General features: G+C 36.3%; 1 long non-coding RNA gene across 1 annotated transcript in view; it reads left to right on the plus strand.

Annotated features, from left to right (window-relative positions):
* Positions 1–25,784, plus strand: part of LOC116632944 — a 50,414-nt gene that overhangs the window by 1,369 nt on the left and 23,261 nt on the right. Inside the window, exon 2 of the long non-coding RNA XR_004299541.1 lies at positions 11,880–11,975. This is a non-coding gene — a long non-coding RNA (uncharacterized LOC116632944). The remainder of the gene's footprint in view (positions 1–11,879; positions 11,976–25,784) is intronic.

Here is a 25,784-nt window from a genome sequence, read left to right on the forward strand (position 1 = left end):
ACTTTCTTGAATATATTCTTCACTATTCAAACAGCATATGGATAGGGAAGTGATTAAAATAGCTAAAACGTGCATTTATACATGTGTAACAAAAGTAATTGCTATGGAGAATCTGAAGCATAGTATTCATTTATCTGCTCCCATAACAGATTAGCATAACATACTGCATTTCCCTCTCTCCCTGCTACTTCTGCTGTGGGGAGGGAACTCCAAGCACTAGAAAATGAATAGTCCCCATTGTTTCCACCAAGGTCCTTTAACTCAACTAAGTGAATTATGTATATTATCTTTATAGGGTGTGACCTAGTGCTTACCCTCTGGGTTTCCAAGATAGGAGGAACCAAGAATGTTGAGAGGGTCCCGATGGATGCCTCACATAGTGTTGAGGACCCCTTCTTTATGAAATGCCACTTTCCTGGATGGAATTAAGTATCATTTTATGAGTAAAACTCAGTGTGTAGCATTTCTGAAGAGAATGACGTTCACTAGTCATTTATGTAGGGAGGGCGGGGGGTAGAAATTGTCTTAAGTTTCTGAAGATCTGTCTTTTAAAAGTAAATAATTCCTGCATAGTATAGCACAGCAGCTTCAAGGGACAGTAAACTGCAACTCTCCGATGGCAGCTCACGATATGTATTGTCTATGAGGCACTTCCAGATTTTAGCTGCTCATGTTCTGCAAATAGCACTTCACCTGCGTATTGGCACTGTCCTTTTTTGGGGGGGGACACTCTTATTTATGGAATCCTAGGCTCTTTGAGTCAAGTTTGCAGGACTCTAGATTGAAATATCTTATTATCCCAGAATCTCAGTGTATTTCATTTACTACAGAATCCAGACTAAGTGACAATCCCTAATAGAGAATGTTTTCCTTAACCTTCAACATTAGGACATAAGCTTCAGGAACTCAGGGCCTTTACTTTCCTTGTAGTGCCCATCTCTGCCTAGGGAAGTACCATATACCCATGAACTATTTGGAGCTTGGAGAGAAGTTAGAGAACCTGGACATTGTAGAATTTATTTCAGTTGAGGAAACAGCCAGGTGTATCTACTCTGGGCCAGGCCTAATTCTGGATATGGACATTCAAAAATATATGAAACAGAATCCCTTCCTTTAAGAAACACACATAGTGCACAGGGTGTATTGGTCAACACATGCACCACTACTTCTGTTGACGCTATGAGTATTATATAAATAAACAAAGTCCCAGGGCTCTAGGTGGCAAATTTTACATGCAGCCATTAATTGGCTAACATGACAGTGAGAATAAAAATTGCACTGGATTTAATTTTTTTTTTTAGTTCCGATGAAAATACTGGATGGATAAGTTATGGAAACAAATGGCCAGTTCAACCAATCAAGTTTTTTTTTTTTCTGCTTGAAATTCAACATTCTTTTTATCTGCCCTGACCAACCCAGCATGATGTATTCAGCCACACCTAGCATTAGCTACTAAAGGCCTCCAGGTGGTGAGCCTGAGCTGAGGCTTAAGGACTGGCAGGGAGATGGTTTATCAGAGAGGAAAGGAGTTCTAGAAGACCTGTCCAAAGGCTACAGTGAAATCAGACCCAGGACACTCTGTAGCCCAATTAGAGAAGTTTCCTATAGGAGCAGTGTAAATAACTTTATGGAGTACCAGCTTCTTGGATTTTGCATTGTGAATATGGATGTGGCATAGAGCCCAAAGGAATCCCACATTGCATTATTGCCAGGCCCCACTTAAGAGTATTCTTCTGTCTACCAGGAGCAGCAATGAACACTTAATCATTTGTGATTACAGGGTCATGAAAATTTAGGGACTTTCCTCTGACAACCCTAATTGCCTGAATAACATGTTATAGTTTTATTTACTATGGTTTCTTTTTCATTTCTATCTCCATCTTCCAGTATGACCGTGACATTCCAACCTAGGTAACATGAGAGAGGCAATGTCATGGAGGGAATCAGGGCTTGGTACAAGATACACCCAAGATAGTGGGACAGAGAGAAGAAAAAGTAGTAACTCAGGAGATACAGCTGAGCAGGGCAAAGTCAGAAGATCAGTGGTAAATCTGTCCTTTCTTTCTAACCTAGCTTCTTCCCACAAGGCAAATACCAGGTCTTGTGTATTTTTATAGTTACTCCCTGTTTTCCCCACTAGTCCTTTAAATCATATATACACTATTCCCTGCCTGTTTATAAAACCAAATAAGATTGTAGAAATCATCAGGGGTATATAGGTAATCTTTCAGAAATTTTACACTCTAACCTGTTGCCCCATACTTCCTTGTGCTTGCTTTATTCTTTTTGATCACTGATTCCTGGTTTATATCACAGCTTATTGGGACCATATAACCCACTCTGAATCATACCTCGGTTGTCTGTGTTTATGGACCCCTGGCTTAATCCTTTTATCCTGAGGCTAAATCTACTTCTGATATTTCCAAAATCTGTTAAGGCAAACTCCATTTTTCTGTGGCTCAGACATGAATGTGAGACCCCAAACTATCACTTCCTCAATGGACTTCCCAATGGTCCAGTTCTCTTTAAAGCTAACCCAGATTATAATAAAGTCCGATTAAACCCTAAAATGGAACATTCCTCTAGGGTACAGAATCTTCTGTTCTGATAAGTTTTCTCTAGCCAAATGCCTGTCCACCTAGTTTCATTTTCTCCTACTTAGTAATAGCTTCACAGCATGCAAGCTTAGAAAAAAACCTAAGCAGCATCACCTAGAAGTGACTGTTTCGTATGACAATGAGACATGATTTACTATCAGGGAGACAAAGCATAGCATCGGGGGTCTGGTCATCTCCAGGAGGCAGGCAAGGGGCACTTGTTCATAAACAGCAGAACTCAGACACTGGTGTTAAGCATGAGACAAGGATTTCATTTTGGGAAACAGGATTGTCCCTCAACAGGGCTTTAGTGAGAACAAAAAGGGGAAGGAGAAAGGCACCTACTAAATTAGAAATAAATAAGCACATCAAATCCCCATTGTATGGACTGAGAGAAGTCAAGGAGAGATATATGGCTTGTGGAAGTAACAAAATACCCAAAGGATAATCCCCAGAGGTAGCAAATCCAGGGTCTAAATGAAAAAAGGAGGTACCTAGGAAAGGCTGATTATATGGATACTGTTTTGAGAGGATGCCAAGGTAATTTGTTACCAGATGATGGGGCTAAGGTCTCAGATATATTGTGGCTGTCCGTGAAGAGTACCTCACAAACACAGGAAAGTAGAGGCAGAGGCAGAAAACATGAGGCAAGGGTCTTTATAGTCTTGATATTCTATCTTCAGCTTAAAAATAACAAATCCCTGAAATTTGGTAAAGAATTATATTCTCTCTCATATGCACTCCTTCTTTAAGACAGACATGCTAGTCTATAGTTCTAGACCTCCAGGATTTTGGGAACCACTCATGTTTTCTATAGTTTGCATCTTGAACCCATAATTATTTTTTTAAAAGCCTACCTTCATATACCATAGCCTTGACAATTTTAGTAGCCCTGCCCTAGATCTATTCTTATTCTGGCACGTCTCCCTTGATTCTGACACTATTTCAGGAACAGAAAAGATGCAGATTTGTTCCAGAGTAGAAGATGTTCAGTTCAGGGCAGTGTAACATAGTAGGTAAATGTCTGAGCTTTGACATCAGACTGTCTTGGGCTTGAATCTCTGACATCAGTTTGACCTTGACGTTTCCCTTATTTCATAAAACAAAAAGAGCAAGAGGTTATTAAGAGTTTTAAATAAAGTAGTACACATAACATACATAGCTCAGCACCTGACACATAGTGCTCAAATAATATATTATTACTCTTAATATTCTTATTGATAATATTTGTTAGTTGTTAGCATTAGTATATGGGGCCAATACCTTGAATCACTTATATTTTGAGGTTAGCTAACAGCTCAGAACCTTTAGTTTTGTAAGTATGATGAAGTGTTTTTCTCTAAAAGGCATGACTTCACTTCCTTTCATTCAAAGTTCATCTGTCCCATTTCTGTCCAGTCACATTGAATTCTGAAGTCTTTCTACAGTTTATCTGTAATGGTTTGGCATTTCAGTACTTAGGAATAGCTTAATATCTTCTGAAAACTTGAATATTTGAGAGTATAATTCTACTTCAAGATTATTTTTGAAAGTGCCACGTCTCTGGTTGTATCCTTGGAAAACTCCACAGCTTAAATATTAACACAGAGAAGTTTCTGCTTATCATTTTGCTTGGTTTACTATCTTTTAAAAACAGATTGGTATGAAGTAATGCTTACACTTCTAGGTCACCAGTAGACTAGATTAAAGATCAACACCAAATTTGGATTAGCAATTTTGTGGTGGAAATATAAAGAAGCCCACTGTTTCTGACAAGGAAGTGATTTGATTAAGCCGCAGATAAGATAAAAAGGACTAGAAGGGAGTTGAACTAAAACTGTCCCCTTGATTGTATATTTGGAGCAATTTATAGATGTACATGTAATAGGAAATAAAGGAAAAGAAATTTGGGCTGTATCAGATAGTGGGTTCAAAATTTGGCATCACAACACCAATACAATTAATATAATATGCCATAACATAACATAAACTTTAAACATAATTAAATTTGATCTGTTAACAAGCTACTCATATCAGCTAGTGGTTGGAAAAACTCAAGGAAGCACAGCCTCTTCTTGGTTTAAAAATTAGCATCTTTTGGGGCACCTGGATGGCTCAGTCAGTTGAGAGTCCAACTCTTGATTTCAGCTCAGATCATGATCTCAGAGTTGAGGGATCAAGCCCCACACTGGGCTCTGTGCTGGGTGTGGAGCCTGCTTGGGATTCCCTCTCCCCCTCTGCCCCACCCTTCCCCCACTCGTGCTCGCATACGCGTGCTCTCTCTCTCTCTAAAAAAATTTTTTTTTAATTTAGCACCTTTTATCTAATTACCTAATTTTTCAGGGTTTCTCTCACATGCTCTTCTCTTTGTCCTCACCCCATGAATGGTTGGTTCATGTTTTGTTCTTATATTAGAGAGAAGTATCTTCTTTCATCCAACATTGTTAGACTTCCATTTGATCTTTGAGAATCTGCCACTTACCCTACTGCACCCATTGCTCACATCTTCACCCAATGGCTTTCAGTGATAAGGACACAGCTCCTGCCTCATTCCAACCTCAGGCTTCTCGCAGACTTCTTGTCATTGAAGAACTTTCTCATTCTTCTTTGGGGTCACCAGAAAAGTCTAGATCTCCTCTACACCATACACATTGGGAAACTATATGGTATTATTCTTCATTCTTTCTTTACCTGAATATACCATGTTGAGCTTTATACTCCTTTATAGATTCCCTGATTTGCACTCTGAGGCATTTTCATCCAAGAGTTAAGGCAAGATTCAAAAAATAAGCTTTCTATACCATGGAATTCCTAAAGTATATGAAGGTCACTACTCCCTTTCATTCACAAGAGAGGACAGGGAAGTCCCCCTCAGGAGCATGCATATCCTTATCTTCCAATTTACCATCTCTCTTTCCTTCCTCTCTCTAGGCTCTTCTATTCTCCCTGGCCATAAGCCCCCCATCAAGCCAGAGGGAAGTTGACCATCCTTGCAAAGGGAAAAATGAAAGTCATTTGAATCTTGCATTCTTCTTACTTTCTGCTTTATAGAAAAACTACTGTGGTCTGAATTCTCCAAGCTAGAGCTTAATAATTTAAAGCCTAGGTCTTCCCGAAAAAACATCTTTTTTCTTTCAAATGCCTGACACTTCTTTTTTCCCTGGTTTCTGCCCTTTCCCTGAAGGTATGCTCAGCTTCGATAAATGTAGAACCTTAGAGCAGCAAGAATTACAGGAAATCAGAAACAAGTTGAATATAAGATAATATTTCAAAATACTAGTTATAGCTATACAGCCCAATTCTCTATAAATAAGTCAGTAAGGGGGTAGGACTAGGTCCTGTCTATTATGGGTGGCTCAAGGAAGCAAAACATTATCCAAGTTCCAAGTTTGGGAGTAGATCCAAAGAAGTGGAGGGTTGGGGGTTCCCAGGGGTAATTCATGACAGGTGCCTTGAAGGAGGGAGAAAAAAAAACCTGTGGGTAGGAATGTGGTAATTAGGAGATTGAATAGGCAAGTATCCCAGCGTGCCACCAAACTGGCAAAGAAAATAAGGCCAGCCAAACATGTGACTAAGTAGTCTGAGGGTTAACCAGGAAGAATACAAGATAGAGGAGGGAAGAGGGGAAGGGCACAGGGAGCTGTACCAGGTTAGATAGTGTCCCCCCAAATTCTTGTCTTCTCAGAATCCCAGACCTTGACCTCATTTGAAAGTAGGGTTGTAACAGATGTTATTAATTAAGATGAGGTTATCCTGAAGTAGGGTGGACCCTTAATCTAATATGACTGATGCACTTAGAAGAGGAGAAGGCACAGAAACACACACACACACAGAATACCATGCAACAACAGAGGCAGAGACCAGAGTGAGGCATCTACAAGTTGAGGAAGGTGGAGGATTGCTGACAATACCAAGGGCTAAGAGAAAGGCAAGGAGCAGATTCTCTCCTGGCACCTTCAGAGAGAGCATGGCCCTGCTGACACCTTGATTTTGGACTTCTAGCTTCAAGAAGTGTTAAGAGAATAAATTTCTGTTGTTATAAGCCACGCAGTTTGTGGTACTTTGTTACAGCAGCCATAAGAAACAAATACAGGAGCTCACACTTGTCTCTTGGGCAAGAGTCTACACAAAAACTATTTGGCCAAGCCCTCTGGAGCTGCTATCCAGATCCTTGCCTTTAGGAAGTTTTCTTCTAAATCTTTATGGAATCACACTTTCCTAGCTTGGACAAATCAACCTACCTCAGTAGTGCATGTGTTACTCAGGAGAGTAATCATGAGAGCTAAATGGAATAGTTCTTGTAAAACGTAGGTGATCATGCCCTTTCTCAGGAAACCAGAGAGAACCAGGAAAACTAGATGTGAAGTTCTCCTCTTCCAAGTTCACTTTGATGCAGCCTCCCAGATACCGGTGGGAAGCCTGGGATCTCCGGGAACAGAATAGAAGCAGAGGTAGCTCTGTCCTCCGTGCTCCATGTATCTGACAATACCCCTCTACTTAGCAAAAGCCCGGGATAGAGGAAACCTCTCGTATTTCTCTTCCCCTCTCTTTTTCTTACTTTCCTATAACCAGAAGAGGGGAATTTTCTTCTTTTTCCCATCTACCACACCCTTAAGTAAAACTCACTTACAGCAGCAGTTTTCAAACTTTCTTTTCTTGCCATTTATTTACCTCAACCCACCACAATAAATATATTTTTATCCTGACTCAGTACACATACACACATCCAAAACACATTTTTATTCATAATACAATTACCCTTTGCACCAAAGTTTTTGAGATGTTCTATTCTATTCTATTCCTTTCTCTTCCATATTATTTTATTTTTAAAAAGTGTGGTCTGACCTTATCAAACTTAATTCTATAACTCCTTAATGTGTAATGCAGCATATTTAGTGCAAATGCCCATTTTTTGACATGCTGAAATGTTGCTTAAAAATGTTGCTAAAAATGTTAATAAAAAAATTATCTTCCTAATGAAAAATTCTGAAAAGAGCATATACCCTAACTATCATGCCCTGAAACAATAAATTTCTTGGTTAGGCTTTGGAAAAGGGATAATTGTTACAGATACATACTTTGAATGATACATGTATTTACCTGTTTCGTATCCTTTCTTTTTCATTCAACATAGAGTGACATCTTTCCTTGGCAATAAGTGATCATTTTTAGAAGCACTTTTTTAAAGATTTTATTTATTTATTTATTTGTTATTTTATTTATTTAAGAGAGAGGGAGAAAGAGAGCTGGAGCACAAATGAGGGGAGGGGCAGAAGGGGAAGGAGAAGGAGAGAGAGAAGCTCACACGGACTCTGCATTGAGCGCAGAGCCCCACGTGGGGCTCAATCCCAGGACCCTGAGATCATGACCTGAGCTGAAATCAAGAGTTGGACACTTAACCTACCGAACCACCTAGGCGCCCCTTATCAGCATTCTTAATGACTGAACAATGCCAATCTGTGGATGCAATGGAATCATCTAACCAAGCTCCTTTTGTTGGGCATTTGGTTTGTTTCAAAAGCTTACATTCTAATGGGATGAGACAGATAATAACCAATAATCAGACAAACCATAAGGATAATTGTAGATTGCAATAAGTACTTAAAAAAAGGTGATCTAATAGAGTATGAAAATATTGGGGATTATGTTAGATAATATCGTCAGGAAATGGATTTTGAGATAAACGTGAAAGACAAAAGGCTCACCACAGAAAGATGTGAAGGGAGATCTACAGACACAGGGGAAAACAAGGGTTCTTGGAGTCTAATGCATTGAAGGAACAGGAAGATAGCTTTCTGGAAAGTAGTTAGGGACCAACTCATGAAGAACTCCATAGGCCAGGGTAAAAAGAAGGTTTTATTCTCCATGCAAGGGGACGCCTCTAGACAACTCAGAGAGACACAAAGAGAAATAGAGAGAAAGAAAGAAAGAGACTATCCCAAGACGGAAAAGGGTCTATAGTCAACAAGTATACTGGGCATGGTTATGGATGAATGAATCAATTTGGGTACTGGTCGTATAAAATTTACAGTCAACTTCAGAGTTTATTTCTTTATTTAGTTTCTTTTGTGTTTCAAGTTTTTATTTAAATTCTAATTACTTAACATATAGTGTAATATTAGTTTCAGTAGTAGAATTTTGTGATTCATCACTTGTACATACAACACCCAGTGCTCATCACAAGTTCCCTCCTTAATCCCCATCACCCATTTAGCCCATCTCCCACCCATCTCCCCTCCAGCATCCCTGTCTATTCTCTATAGTTAAGAGTCTCTTATGGTTTACCTCCCTCTTTCTTTTTTTTCTTTCCCCTATATTCATCTGTTTGTTTCTTAAATTCCACATATGAGTGGAATCATATGGTATTTGTTTTTCTTTGACTGACTTATTTCACTTAGCATAATGCACTCTAGCTCCAGCCATGTCGTCACAAATGACAAGATTTCATTCTTTTTAATGGCTGAATAATATTCCATTGTGATGGATTATATATATAAATACACACACACACACACACACACACACACACATACCACCTATTCTTTATCCATTCATCAGTCGATGGACATTTGGGCTCTTTCCATAATTAGGCTGTTGTTGATAATGCTACTATAAACATCAGGGTGCAAGTGCCCCTTTGAATTGTTTTTTTTGTGTCCTTTGGGTAAATACCTAGTAGTGCAATTGCTGGGTCATAAGGTAGTTCTATTTGTAACTTTTTGGGGAAGCTCTATACTGTTTTCCAGAGTGGCTGCACCAGTTTGCCTTCCCCCAACACTGTAAGAGGTTCCCCTTTCTCTGTATCCTCACCAACATCTTGTTTATTCTAGCCATTCTGACAGGTATGAGGTGGGATCTCATTGTAGTTTTGATTTGAACAATTTTCATACACCTAGGAACATGGATTGTTTCTGAATTCATTTAGGCTTTTTAAAGATTGTGATACTATTTTGTAGTTTTGTTTATGTATGCCTTATATATTTTGGAAATTTATACCTTATTGTTATTAATGAGAAATTTTTAAAATCATATTCTCTAAGTGGTTATTGTTGGTAGGTAGGAGAGTTATTTAATTTTTGTATATTCATTTGATAACCAGCTGAAATAGCTTCTTAGGTCTATTTTTCTTTTTCTTCAATTGTCTTGAGTTTATCAGTTAGTGAAACAATCATATAATCTGCCAGTAGTGATCATTTTTATTGATTTTTCATCAGGAGTCATGAGTCCCACTCCTCCTTTTTTGTGAGATTTCATCGGCAGTAACTTCTATCATAAAACTGAAAAATGTTAGTGATAACATATTTCAGATTTTAATTGGAATGCTTCCAATGTTTCACAGTTCAGGATGCCATTGAGTGTTGGTTTCAAATGGATATACAATTCCTAGTTTAATAAAAAGTTTTGTGCTATTGTTTCTGGTTGTAGGTTTGGTTTTTCCTGGCCATCCCTCCACCTAAGTCACCCAGTGTGCATGACCAATGAATTTAACCAAATGCCTTCATGGTATAAGTTGTAAATTATTTTATGATAATTTTAAACTTAGGTTTCTTTTTTTTTTTTTTTTTTTTAAGATTTTATTTATTTGCGAGAGAGAGAATGAGAGACAGAGAGCATGAGAGGGAGGAGGGTCAGAGGGAGAAGCAGACTCCCTGCCGAGCAGGGAGCCCGATGTGGGACTCGATCCCGGGACTCCAGGATCATGACCTGAGCCGAAGGCAGTCGCTTAACCAACTGAGCCACCCAGGCGCCCCTAAACTTAGGTTTCTTGAGATGATCTATTAGTGAGGGTTCTCCTGAGAAATACAACCGATAGGATATATATAAATAAAATATCTAAGCCATTTAAACTTAATACATTCAATCTTTGAAATCACAGTATAAGGTAGGAACTTCTCATAATTCAGTTCATAGATGAGGAAACTGAGGCCCAGAGGGCTTATTATGTTGAAATATCTTTGTGTATCAGAAAAAGCCCCACACTTGTAATACTGTATTAAGACTTCAATAGGGCACCTGGTGGCTCAGTTAAGTGTCTGCTTTTGACTCAGGTCATGATCCCAGGGTCCTGGGATCAAGCCCTCCATCTGACTCCCCGCTCAGTGGGGAGCCTGCTTCTCCCTCTCTCACTCCCCCTGCTTGTGTGCTCTCTCTCTCTCACTCTCTCTGTCAAATAAATAAAATCTTTTAAAAAAAAGACTTTAATAAAGTACTAGAGTTACTAATAATTTTGGTTACAATTTTCTCTAATTTATATTCTTATTTGAAACTGGGAAGTTTATAATTTTTATGAGCTCCAGAGAATCATAGAAATTATTATACAAAGGTTCAAAAGAGCTCACCTGCTAGTCATCTGGACCTGCATATTTTTGAAGGGTTTTCCCTGTTAGTCTATTCAATTTGTGGCATCATAGTAAGTCATGTATTTCTGAATGTTTACTAAAATATATCATGAATAGCACAGTCTTAAAATTTAATAAATGTCTCCTCTAAATCTGTGCTTACATCTCTTTTTTCATTCTCAAAACTTATACTTTTATTTTCTTTCTGTGTATGTGTATTAGTGTATATGTTTTGTGAGTTCTCTTTTTTTGTCCCTTCAATCTACTAGCTTTCAAATTTGTCAATTATACCGTTGTATGCTTTGTAATTAATTAAGTCTTGTGTTAGTTTTCATCTCTCCTTATTCCTATCTCTTAGATTAATTGGGGTAACTTTGGCATATTAGTTTTAGCTTCTTAGACTGAATAATTAGTTTATTATGTTTATTCTTACCTATTTACTGATGAAAGTATTTAGATTTATACTTTCTGTCCTGAGTATAGGATTTGCTGTTTCATTCTATTTTTGACATAGCCTGTTGTCTCTTTTGTTAGTTTCAATGTAGATTGCAATAATTATAGTCTCGAATTATTGGTTAACTAAGGAGCTGCCAAGGAAAACTTTTTAAATATTTGCCTGTGATTAAGTATCTGCCATGCTAATTATTGCATAATAAGAAAATGTAGACTATAAAATTTCTACTTTTTTATGTTTGTTAAAATTTTCCTTGTGGCCATTTAGATCTTTTCTAGGTAAATATTTTATGGACTCTGAAAATAACTGTGAATCTTAAAAGTAAGACACAAAGTTTTATATATAAATATATAAAACCAACCTTCTTAATTAGATTATTTACATGTTCTATATTTTAATAATATTTTGATGCCTGTTGCACCAATGTATTTTGTCATTCACTATCGCAGAGGAGAGGTCGTGGCAAGCTTGATTTTTTATTCACTATAGACATTTGCTCTTCCTTCCTAGGTGGTTTCAGTATTTTTACTTCATGTTGGTGATTCACAGATTTCATCTGGATGTGTCTGGATAAGGATTTTTCCCAGGAATTATACCTTATATATGGTAAGTCTTCTCTCACCCCTGAAATGTTTTCTCTTATTTATATCTTCTCTGTTTAGACTGGTTATACTCTTTGGGGAATAACTACTCTTGGCTTTATCTTTACTCTTTTTTTTCCTCTCCGCATACATTCATTTTGATATATATAAGATGTGAGTATTCACTTTCTTTCATCAAATCTGTCATTTTTCTCGGTGTTCTGGGAAAACTTCCCATTCTTCTGGTCCACATCACTGCTTTGATTTTCCACAGCAGTGGATATCCACGCCAGAGTCAAATGGAAATTTTATCTTTATCACTAATTTATAATTGTCCTTAAAGCCATTGGATAACTCATTTATTGCTTTCTTTTCTTCGAGCCGTTTTCCTATGTCTTTGCCTGACACTGACAAGACCCTAAGCCTTTTCAAAGAAGTAATTGTAATTTTCTTCTGGATCTTGCAATAAATTATTGTCAGAGATGTACTCGTCTTTGTGCTAGTCCTTTTCTCTTCTGCTGCAGTAATTTTTTATTAGCCCAATGCTGATTATTTTTCTTAAAGAGAGTTTAGATCTATCAGGATGTAATTTTCTTAACAGAAAATATGGATTGTCTTAGGTCCCGCTCCCTTTCTACTTGAGTAATGAGGAAATGTTCTTCTGAGAGTCATAGTAAGGGACAGACTGCTGGAGCCTTAATAAGGAGTAGATCATGCAATTCTCTATGACTTCAGGGGATTTTTCTACTACTTGCATAATCTGCTTTTCTGATTCTAAACTAAGAAAATAGGTAAAGTTTTTAAGTCGCAGCATGCAGCAACAGGATTCCTTTTCTTTCCTTTTTTTTTTTTTTAAATGTCTGTCACCTCTCCAGTGCTCATTTATAGTGAGCTATACTTTCCAGAATGCATGTATTGTGGTTCTTCCTCTGCAAATAGCTCCTGACGTGCCATTTAGTTGGGGAACAGATAAAGCATCTTTCTTAGTTCTTTTTTTGTTCTTTCAGTCAATCTCCTGACTTTAGTCAAGAATCAAATCTACAGTAGGTTTCTTCCTTCCTTTCTTTTTTCCCCCTCAACTACTGTTTATAAGTATGCTAGTTTCTCCCAGATTCTAGCCTAAGGTTAAGTGTCTGTTTTACGTACTTATTAACTTTTTCTGCATGTTTTCCCATAGGAAGGAGGCTGCATTAGTGCCTATTAGCCACATGTTATTTAAATGGGGATTATCACGTTTAATTTTCTAAACTTATTTCACTTTAAGTTATTTTCTGTACTTCCAATATGTAGACAACCCTAGAATGAGTGGTATCCCTCTTTGTAATGTTACTTGGCACTCATAACGGATTTTCCTTGGTCTGTATTCCTTAGGTTATTTTGAATTCTGTTAATTAAACTGTCCTTATTGCTTACAAGAGACCTATAAAGAGAATGATGGAATCACAAGTGAAATCTTTTAGAGTACAAATCTCACTCTAGAGCGACAGAGATGAAATGGAGGTGGATTCAGCACATGTCATCAGCTTTGAAAGTGGGAGAATTCTTATTTCAAAATCTTGGAGAAAACACTCAGAACCAGGAAGGCATACAAAATCCCTGTACTCAATATGTTCTAAATTTCTATTTTATTTTTTATCAACTTTGTATTAAAGAAAAGGAATCAAAACCATAAAGCATGAATTAAAAATTATTAGATGGGTAGTGATATTAATTCATTCCAAACATTTGTTAAACCTATACATAAGAAAGTGTAGTATTTGTCTAAGGCTCTGGCCTTAGTCTCTTGGTCCACCCTGCAGGTCACCTGCAGTTTTAATGAAGAATTCATTGAATGAATGAATGGCTTCTTATCTCAAACACCTCAGCCTGAAGGCTCTCTGTTGCTGTAGAAACACATTAATTCTGCCAAGGAGCAGGTCAGAGATGTGGGGAGTTAATGTCCACAGAAGCAACCTTCCAACAATAAGGGACATTTGTTGGTAGATAAATACCTCAGTTTCTTCACTCCCTGATGGGAAAATTCTCTCAGGGAATAGTTAGTGAGTCTGAGCTCCAGTTGTCCACAGCAGTGCCCATTCATGAATGCATCTTTTATTGACTTTCTTCCCTTCCTGATTTCACTTTCCTAATAGTGCTTCCTAGGACCTGGTACTGCTTTTAGGGGAACCCCACCTAAAAAAAGGAGGAAAGTCCCAGAGGTATATGTGATAGCAAATAAATACTAGGGGGAGGCATCAATCAAGGCATATGGTGTTTCACCAAATGTTTGTCCCAAGCCATTGTTTTTTTTAAAGTGTTTTCTTTTTTTTTTTTCCAAACCATTGCTTTACACAATTATAATAGTGTTAATTTTCCAAGTAAAAGCTTCATGCCAGGAAGTCAACTACAGTTGCTGAATCAGCTCTCTGCCTGGTGTCATTTAAAAAATTTTATTTTGGAGCCCCTGGGAGGCTCAATCAGTTAAGCCTCGAACTCTTTTTTTTTTTTTTAATTTTAAATTTCTTTTAATTTAATTTAATTTTATTATGTTATGTTAGTCACCACACAGTACATCATTAGTTTTTGATGTAGTGTTCCATGATTCATTGTTTTCGTATAGCACCCAGTGCTCCATGCAATACGTGCCCTCCTTAATACCCATCACCGACTGGGCTAACCCATCCCCCTACCCCTCCTCCCCTCTAAAACCTTCAGTTTGTTTCTCAGAGTCCATAGTGTCTCATGGTTCATCTCCCCCACCGATTTCCCCCCTTCATTTTTCCCTTCCTTCTCCTAATGTCCTCCATTCTATTCCTTATGTTCCACAAATAAGTGAAACCATATGATAATTGACTTTCTCTGCTTGACTTATTTCACTTAACATAATCTCCTCCAGTCCCATCCATGTTGATGTAAAAGTTGGGTATTCATCCTTTCTGATGGCTGAGTAATATTCTCCTTGTATATATGGACTACATCTTCTTTATCCATTCATCTGTTGAAGGGCATCTCAGCTCTTTCCACAGTTTGGCTATTGCAGACATTGCTCCTATGAACATTGGGGTGCATATGGCCCTTCTTTTCACTACGTCTGTGTCTTTGGGGTAAATACCCAGTAGTGCAATTGCTGGGTCATAGGGTAGCTCTATTTTTAATTTTTTGAGGAACCTCCACACTGTTTTCCAAAGTTAAGCCTCCCAACTCTTGATTTCAGCTCAGGTCTTGATCTCAGCTCAGGGCTTGATCTCAGGGTCAGAAGTTCCAGCCCCATGTTGGGCTCCATGCTGGGTGTGCAGCCTACTTAAAGTTAAAATAAATAAATAAATAAATAAATAAATAAATAAATAAATAAATATTTTTAGAATTCTACAATACTTTAAAATTCTAAATGTAGAGTATAAATACATATTCTGTCATCCAATTCCTTTTTGTCTTTATCTTATTTTTAATAATACATATATTTAAGATGTACAACGTGATGATTTCATATACATGCACATAATGAAATGATTACTACATTCAAACTAATATATCATATCCTTACAGTTATCATTATTTTTGGTGATGAGAGCACCTAAAACTACTCTTTTAGCAAATTTACAGTATTCAGTACAGTTTTATTGACTATAGTCATCATGCTGTACATTAGATCTCTAGACTTATTCATCCTACATAATAACTGAAACTCTATACCCTGTAACAAACATCTCCCCATTTTTCCTCCCCACCCCCATCCCCTACTAACCACTGTTCTTTCTATTCTCTGCTTTCATAGATTCAATTTTTTTAGATTACACATATAAGTGAGGTCATGCAGTTTTTTTTCTTTTGGTATCTGGCTTATTTCACTTCACATAGTGTCCTCCAGATTCATCCATGTTGTTGCAAAAGGTGGCATCTCCTTTTTGTTAAGACTGAATAATGTCTCATTTTATATATATATATATAATAAAAAATACATAATATTTTTATCCATTCATCTGTTGATAAACACTTAGGTTGTGACATTTGTTGGCTATTGTGAATAATGCTGCAACTGTCACCCAATTTCAATAAATACCAGTATTTACCATGCTTGATTTACATATCTTGTTTTTTAAAATGTTCATGGAATTGCAGTATACATACAAAAAACTGCATGTATTGTAAACATATAGCAAAATGAGTTTTCTCGAACTAAACACACTTATGGAACCAGCATCCAGATAAAACAACTAGAACTAGCACTCCCCAATATCCCCCCTCAACATACACACTCCTTTTCAGTTACTACTCAGACAAACAAAGATAAACACTATTCTAGTTTGCATGAGTCTTTTAAGCAAATAGCACACATCCTCTCATTTTACCTTCATATCGTCCCTGCTTTATTGTATATTATTAAGCCTAATCTAAAGATGAACCTGCTCCCTAATATGCTCCCACCATATTTTACATATAAGCATAATAAAATTTTTCCAAAATATTTTGTTGGAAAATGCTTTCCTCAATTAGAAATAACTAAAACCTGGATTTAATGAATTGAAGAGAGATATATAATAAGTGAGTAAAAAAATGTATTTTCACTATACGAGTTTGAACTGAGTGGGGAAGTAGTATCTTATATTCAAAGATCATACAAGAAATACACTGATTTTTTTAAGTCTCTACCTCTTCCCACCTTGAACTGGATTATTTTGCTACGAAACCCTGTAATTCCATTAATGATTTCTAATATTGAAGTATTACATTCTAACTTTAATCTAGGTTTGCAAGTGATTGTTTTATTTAGATTTAACTCATAATCTATGTTGACAGTTTTATTTTAGGATGACTAAAGGCATTTCAGAATGATAATTTCCTTTTTATTAGGATACATCTGTTGATTAAAAAACTAGTTTTGAATTTATAAAGTGCTCAAAGTAATTAATTTTGAAAGTGAAATAATGCAGTGTATTTCTGGAGCAGTCATTCTCTGCAGTACAAAGTATTTCCATATTCACCAGATACTTCCTTATGGAGAAATGTCAAAGGAGACAAGTATTGCAGCATCTGACTCAGTGCACTATCTTTTCAGGTAAAATGTAGCCTTCTTGTTAATACAGATATGAAGAACTGATAGTAAACTTTATCAAGCTACTTATTGGCATTTCAGAATAATGTCTGGCTTTTATGTTCCTTTTATATCTTGAATTAGTAATTTTTTAAAAGAAAAATTAAATTGTAAATAGGAAATTGATAAAACATATCTGACTTATCATTACCCTTTGAGAAATTCTAGGCCCATAATAAAATTTTCATCTTTTTCTTCCTTTAATTGTATGGAGCAAATATATCTCCTGGCTATTCAAATAATACCATTATCATTTTTATTTAATGAAACATTCAAGTAAACACAAAATATTGATTTCTTACCCATTGTTAAAAATTAATAAGTACAAAATAAATTACACACAAGATTCTTAGTTATTGAAAATAATTTATAGTGACTATTACTTTGACCTTAATTTTCAAACTATCTAAAGACCTCATTCTCAGAAACAGACTTCTAGCATGCAGAATTGAAAATTCTCTCATTTACCTTGTTTATTCTGCAGATATACTTGTCATTTATTTTTTTAGTTTATCAAATATCTAAACTATCACTCAAAAACATGGAAGAAAATTATGTAATTTGGCAAAATTACATATGCAGTTTTCCTTTATCAAGAAATTCTTCTTCTAGAAATCCATCTGAAATACTACTGACAAAATATATAAAAAGATGTATGTACAAGAAACTCTATTCCAGTAATATTTGTCATAGTAGAAAAATAGAATAAAACCTAAATATCCATTAACAGTGACTGATTGTATAAACTATTGTATGGTATTTAGCTGAGGAGATTTTCACGCTAAGTGCTGAAAATGTAGCCTAGTTTATTCTAGCTGCTTATAGTAAAATTTGAGAGAAAAGACATAAGTTGAGAAAATTGTAAACAAATAAAACCCAGAAGTGATAATTTGGAAAACTACTGGTCCTCCCAGATAACAAAGGAAGTCAAAATTAAGAAATTCATTATCAGGAAATACTCTAGAGAAAATACTGAGGATGTGACCCTAAAGTCCTCCCTTGAAACATCAGAGGGATCAAAAGATCAGAATATTAGTCACACAATGTGACTCTGAGAGATAAGGGGTATGACTCAAAATCGCCTCGATTACCTGTGGCCTCTAGGAAACTTGAGGGCAATGTCCCTCAGCTATATCGGGAGAAGTAAAAATTGAGAAGGGATTATTTAGGTAAGATCTCTGGAAGGAATCCTTACACAGTTTATACATGAATCAAGTCATCACATCGTGCACTTTAAAAACCATACAATTTTGTCAGTTATACCTCAATAAAGCTGAAAAAATTCTCTTGATTAGCTTCTTGTCTAATGGAGTTAATTCCTCTGACATATACAGGAGACAGAAAGTTCTTAAAATTTTTATAACAGCAGAAACACTGTCGGTCTAATCAGGAGAAAAGCAGCAAATTCTAACAGAGGGGCATCCTACAAAATAACTGACTAGTACTCCTCAAAACTGTCAAGGTCATCAAAAGTAAGGAAAGACTGAAAATGTTACAGCCAAGAGATGCCTAAAGAAGTGTGACAAATAAATGTAGCATGGTATCCTGAATGGGATGATGGAATAGAAAAGGTACGTTAGGCAAAAACTAAGGAAATCTGAATAAAGTATGGACTTAATAATAATGGATCAGTATCGTTTATTAATTATAACAAATGTATTATAGTAATGCAGGATGTTAATAATAGGAGAAACCAGGTGTGGGGTAAACAGGAACCCTGTGTAGTATCTTCTTTTTTTCTATTAATGTAAAAATGCTTTTAAAAAGTCTATTTAAAATTATATAAGGATATGTAAAGAAGAAATAACACTATCTTGATTAAGTTGATATAATTGTATATATAGCAAAAACTGTCTTCATCAATTTGTTTCACTTTTTTATTGAGATAAAATTCGCATAGCATTTATAATATTAAAGTGTACAATGCACTGGTTTTAGTATGTTCACAATGTTCTGCAACAATCATCATTACCTAATTCCATAATGTTTTCATCACCCCGAGAAGAAATCCCATACACATTGAGCAGTCATTCCCTATTTCTTCTTCTCCCCAGTCTCTGGAAATCACTAATACTTTTTGTCTCTACAGATTTGCCTATTCTGGACATTTCATATAAATTGTATCATACAATATGTGCCTTTTGTGTCTCACTTTAAGATAGCATAATGTTTTTAAGGCTTATTCATGTTGTAGTGTGCAACAGTACTTAATTTCTTTTTTTTTAAAGATGTATTTATTTATTTATTTGAAAGAGACAGAGAGAGTGGGAAGAGGGAGAGGGAGACAAGGAGACTCCCCACTGAGTGGGGGGCCCAATGCGGGGCTCGATTCCAGGACCCTGAGATCATGACCTGAGCTGAAATCAAGAGTCGAATGCTTAACCGACTGAGCCACCCAGGCGCCCCATTACTTCATTTCTTTTTAATGACTGAATGGTCATTCCACTGTGTAGCTATACCGCATTTGTAATATAAATTTATCAGTTGATGGATGTCTTGGTAGTTTTCACTTTTGGACTATTATGAAAGATGCTTAATGGACATCCATGTACATGTCTCTGTGTAGATATATGTTTCTAGTTCTCTTAGGAGTGGAATTGCCGTGTCCTATGGTAACTATGTTTAACTCATTGAAGAGCTATCAAAGTTCTTCCAAATGTTCTCCACAGAACCTGAAACATTTTACATTCCAATCACCAATGTTTGAGCGTCCAATTTCTCCATATCCTGACCAATATTTGTTATTTCCTTAAAAAATATATAATAAACACGTATGTGATTCACAAATATTTTCTCTCACTCTGTGGATTGTCTTTTCACTTTCTTGATAGTGTCTTCCAATGCACAAAGTTTTAATTTTAATGAAGCCTAATTTATTTATTTTTTCTCCTGCTGCTTGTGCTTTTGGTCTCATATTTAAGTAACTGTTGACTAATCCAAGGTCATGAGGATTTCACCTATCTTTCCTTCTAAGATTTTTAGTTTGACCTCTTACATTTAATTATGTATGTTGAATTAATTTTTTGTATGTGGTGTTAGATAAGGATCCATATTAATTCTTTTGCATGTAGATATCCAGTTGTTTCTTCATCATTTGCTGAAGAGCATTCTTTCCAGATTGAGTGGTCTTAGCATCCTTCTTGAAAACCAATTAACCAAATAAGTATAGGTTTATTTCTATACTCTCAATTCAATTCTAGTACCTATATATATTTATCTTTGTACCAGAATCCCCACCTTTTTGTTATTGTAGCTTTGTAAATTTTGAAATCATAAGTATGAATCTTCGTTCTTTTTTCAAGTGTGTTTTAGCTGCCCAGTGCCCCTTTAAATTTCACATGCATTTTAGGATCAGTGTGTTCACTTCTCCAAAAAAAACAATTGGGATTTTGGTAGGTGTTGCATTGAATCTGGAGATCAATTTGGGGGAATACTCTCAACTTACAGTATTAGCTTTCAACCCAGGAATGTGGGTTATCTTTCCACTTAAACTTTTTTCTTTAATTTCTTCCAATATTGTTTTATAGTTTTTGGTGTATAAGTCTTGCACTTCCTTCGTCAATTATTTTCTCAAGCATTTTATTCTTTTGATGCTATTATAAATGAAACTGTTTTCTTAATTTCATTTTCAGATTTTCCAATGAAATTGTGTAGATATACAACTGACTTTTGTATTTTGATCCTGTGTCCTGCCAGTTGGCTGAACTCATTTGTTAGCTCTAATTTGTATGTGTGTGTGTGTGTGTGTGTGTCTGAATTCTTAAGGGTTTTCAATGTATAAGATCGTGTTTAGTGCAAGTCAGGATGGTTTTTCCTTCCTTTTTCATCTGGGTGTCTTTTATTTCATTTACTTGCCTAATTTCTCTAGCTAGAACTTTTAGGACAATGCTACTGGAAGTGGCAATAGCAGACATCCGTGTTTTGTCCTCATCTTAGGAGGAAAGCTTTCAATTTTTCACTGTTAAGTGTGATGTTAGTAATATGTTCTTGGATGCCTTTTGTTCAATTAAAGCAGTATCCTACTATCCCTAGTTTGTTTGATAGGATTTTGTAAAACACTTTTTCTGCATCTATTGAGATGATCATGTGAATTTGGCCTTCTTTCTATTAATATTTTTTTTTTTACATTGATTGATTTTCATATATGTGAATGACCCTTGCATTCCTGGGATAAATCCTGCTTGGTCATGATGTATAGTCCTTTTAATATATTGCTGTATTTAGTTTGCTGGTATTTTATTTATTATTTTTGGATTATCATCATAAGGCATATTGGTCTGTGGTTTTTCCTTGTGTTGTCTTCATCTGGCTTTAGTATTAGGGTAAGGACAGCTTGATAGAATGAATTAGAAAGTGTTCTCTTATTTTTTGGAAGAGTTTGAGAAATTTTGGTATAAATTCATTAATCTTTATTATTTCTCCCCTTCTGCATGTTTTGAGTTTAGTTTGCCTTTCATTTTTCTAGTTTCTCAAAGTAGAAGATTAGGTTATTAATTTGAGATCTTCTTTTTCAATACACGTATTCACCTCTATAAATTTCCCTCTGAGTACTGGTTTTAAAGAATCCCACATGTTTTGGTTTCTTGTGCTTTGTTTTCTTTCATATAAAAGTATTTTCTAATTTTCCTTTTGATTTTTTTGACCCATTGGTTTTTAGGAGTATGTTGTTTAATTTCCACATATTTGTGAAATTTAAAAAATTCCTTTGTTATTAATGTTTATTGTAATCCTCAGTTCAATTGCTAAACAAAATAACTAAAAATAGTAAGAAGAATGACAAGGAAATTAAAATGGTACACCAGAAGGTATTTAGCCAAAAGAAAGCAGTAAAAGAAGAATTGAAAAAATAAAAAAATATAAAGCTTATAGAAAACAAATAGCAAAATGGCAGAAATAAGATTTGTTTATCAGTAATTAGGTTATATGTCTAGTAAACTCTCCAAATTAAAAGGAAATATGGATTTTTTTAAAAGCCACGCAACTATAGGCTGTCTACAAGTGACTCACTTTAGATACAAAGATACAAAATGGGTTGAACATTAAAAGATTGAAAAAGATATTTCATGTGTGTGTGTTATACAAAAAGAACTTAAAATTTCATAAAATACCATGTTGGCGGGGGAGAGAGGTCAAATGATATCCACACAGATGCTTACTTTCTGTACTTGATAGTTACAGCAATGGGAGTCTTTGGGTTATTACTTACCTGGGATGTAACTATTCTTTCTTTCTAAAATCTATTATGAGAGGGGCACCTGGGTGGCTCAGTTGGTTAAGCGTCTGCCTTCAGCTCAGGTCATGATCCCAGGGTCCTGGGATTGAGTCCTGCATCAGGCTCCCTGCTCAGCGGGGAGCCTGCTTCTTCCTTTCCCCCACCTCGTTCTCCTCACTCTCTCTCTCTCTCTCAAATAAATAAATTCTTTAAAAAAATAAAATAAAATCTATTATGAGAGATCTATTCACACACTTTTCAGTCAATTAACCTTGTCATTTGTGCTAGTTATTTACTTATTACTTCTCAGCTTCATATTCACCTTTCTTTGCCTTGCTTTGTGATCCTGGAGCTGGACCTTCTGGGCATTTCTCCTTTGCCGGTTGACTTGATGTTAGACTTTGCCAATAGAGGGCACTGGAAGGCCATTGCAAGATCAGAGCAGGAGGAAGGGACCTCTTCTCCTTTACCAGTGTGCTATGTTCAACATGGCAGCCACTGAATTCACATGCAGGGTCCTGGGACTATTCACTACAGCACCAGCTCTCATGGATTAGAAGTCCATGCCTTCTGGGAAGTTTTTCCATCCCATAGCAGCAACCCGCATTGCTTTTTTGAAGCCAGAACTCTCCAGGAAATTTCTCCACCCTAAATAACACTGTGGCTCACCAGTCAAACCAGAAGCTAATGGTAGTTAGGGGAAACCTGAAGTCTTAGCCCAAGTTTAACTCACAGCAGGCACCTAGATGGTTAGCATATGGATCCCATAGCAATTTTTCCAGTTCTTGAATATGTAATTGGAATAGATACACTTGGCAACTGGCAGAATCTCTACATTAGCTTTGTGACCCATGAGTAAAAGCCATAATGATAGTAAGTCCCTGTGCCTTTCCCTTCCTATTCAGATATTAAACCAGAAACAGTACTACATCACTGAAAGAATTGCAAAGATCTGTACTGTCATCAAAGATTGTAAAGATATAAAGTAGTGATACTTATCACATTCCCATTAGCTTGACTATTTGGCCTGTCCAAAAGTTGGATAGATCTTGGAGAATGAATTTGGTGGCTCTGTTTGTAGCCAATAATACAGCTACAGTACTTTGGCTGGCAGAAATTGACACAGCTTTTGGGACTTGGTTTGCAGATATTGACCTGGCCAATCCATTTTTCTCCATATAAAAAATTACAAGGACCACTAGACAGTTTCTTTTTTTTTGTCAGGACCAACAGTACATTCTTATGGTCATACTTCAGAGTTATGTCTACTCTCTTGTTCTTTGCCATAACATAGTCTGCAAAGATCTTAATCATGTTGGCATTCCACAAAACATAACATTGTTTCTGTGAATTGATATTATTCTGATTGGCTTAGATGAGCTGGAAGTAGTAGATAATTTAGATGCCTTAATAAGACAAATCTGAGCCAAAGAGTCATAGATAAATGTCACAGAATTTCAGGAGCTTATCACCTCAATGAAGTTTCTGGAAGTCCAATGGTCTGGAGCACAAGATATATCCTTCAAGGTGAAACACAGTTTACTTTTGTTCATACAGCCTACCACACACACACACACACACACACACACACACGAGGCATGATGTTTGGAATTTGAAAACAACATATACTACATTTGTGTGTTCTACTTTAACCTATATACAAATTACCTGCAAATTTGCTCTTTCAGCACAAAAGAAGGCTTTGAAACAAGTCCAGGTTTCAGTGCAATCCGCTTCTCCCCTTGGACCTTATAATCCAGGAGATCCAAAGATACTCACATTATCTGTGACAAATAAGAATGCTGTATGGAGAATCTGGCAAGAACTCAAAGGATAATTGCAACACAAGCCTTAAGGATTTGGGACATAACTATGCCTTTAAGAGATAACTATTCTCCTTATGAGAAACAGCTTCTGACTCACTACTTGGCTTTGGTAAAGACTTAATGCTAATCATGGGATATCAGGTGACCGTGACGTCTGAGTTTTCAGTCATGATCTAGTTGTTTCCTAATCCATCAAACTAAAGGTTGGGCATGAACAAAAAAAAATACATTATCAAGTGGAAAGAGTATATAAGAGACCAGAGTCAGGTAGATCTCAAAGTTAGAAATGAGTAGTATGAGTCGGTGGTTCAGACTTATTTGAAACCAACTCCTACTGCAATCCACTCTCTCAATCCACGTTTCTGGCCTAATGCAGAGTTCTTTATGATTCATAGACTGAGAGGAAAAAAGGAAACTTTATACTGTTTTGTAGATGATTCTGGACAGTATGCTCATGTTACCTGGAAATGAACACTTCATATTTACGGTCCCCACAATAATGGTCCTGGAAGACAATAGTGAAGTGCAACATCCCACTAGGTAGAATTCCAAACAGTATCTTTTACTTTGGATAGACTGAGAGATAAGCAGAAGGATGGATTACATTGTTGATATAATAGGTGTTAATGGTTGTTGATGGGTTGTCTGGATGAATACAAACTTGGAAGAAACAAGAAAGGAAGATCAATGAGAAGGAGCTCTTGGGTCAAGAGGTATGTGAATGGACCTCTCAGAATGAGCATAGCCTGTAAAGATATTTTATTTGACTTGTGGATGTCTACCCAAAGGCAGACATTTTGGGGGACACTCAAAATAATAAGGTAGACAAATGACTCACTCTATGGATGTCAGTAACCTCTTCCTCAGCCAACCGAATGCTTACTCAGTAGGCCCATGAAGAAAGAGGTCATGGCAGTAGGGATGAAATATGGACTTTAACAATACAGGCTTCCTTTTACCAAGGTTAACATTGATAGTGCTACTGCTGAGTGCCCAATCTGCCAGTTACTTGGTCAACATTGAGTTTTCTATATGGCACCATTCACATAGGGAATCCACCACTTAGAAGCAGATTGATTACATTGCACCTTCACCATGAGAAAGCAGGTAAAGATTTAACTTTACTGGAATAGAAATATATTCTGAATATCAATTTTCCTTCAATGCCCATGATGCTTCTAGCACCACCATCTGCAGACTCACAGAGTACTTTAATCACTGTCATGAGATTTTACACAGCATTGATTCTGATCAAGAAACTAATTTCTCAACATGAGCTACAAAGGTCTTGTGGAATTAATTGGTCTTACTACTTATTCTCTCACGCAGACAGAGCTGACCTAATACAAAGTATGAAATGGCTTACTGAGGAGTCATTTACAGTGGCAGTTGTAAGACACCAGCTTAAAGTGATGTAGTTTCATAGGATGTAGTATATACTTTGAATTAGACACAATATTATATGGTTGTGTTGCCCCCACAGCCAGAATACATGACTCCAAGAATCAAAGGTAAGAAGGGACTCCTCTTACTATTTTACCTACTAACCTAGTCACAAAACGTTTGTTTCCTATCCTGAAAACCCTGAAGTGTTCTGGACTAGAGATCTTAGTTCCCAGGGAAAGGATATTTCCACCAAGGAACATAATAATACTTCCATTCACTTTGAAGAGAAAACTGCACATTTTAAGTTTTCTCATATCACTGGATGGAGTGATTGGATTG

Source organism: Phoca vitulina, unplaced genomic scaffold, assembly GCF_004348235.1.
Source record: "Phoca vitulina isolate PV1807 unplaced genomic scaffold, GSC_HSeal_1.0 scaffold7, whole genome shotgun sequence".
NCBI classification, from domain to species: Eukaryota; Metazoa; Chordata; class Mammalia; order Carnivora; family Phocidae; genus Phoca; species Phoca vitulina.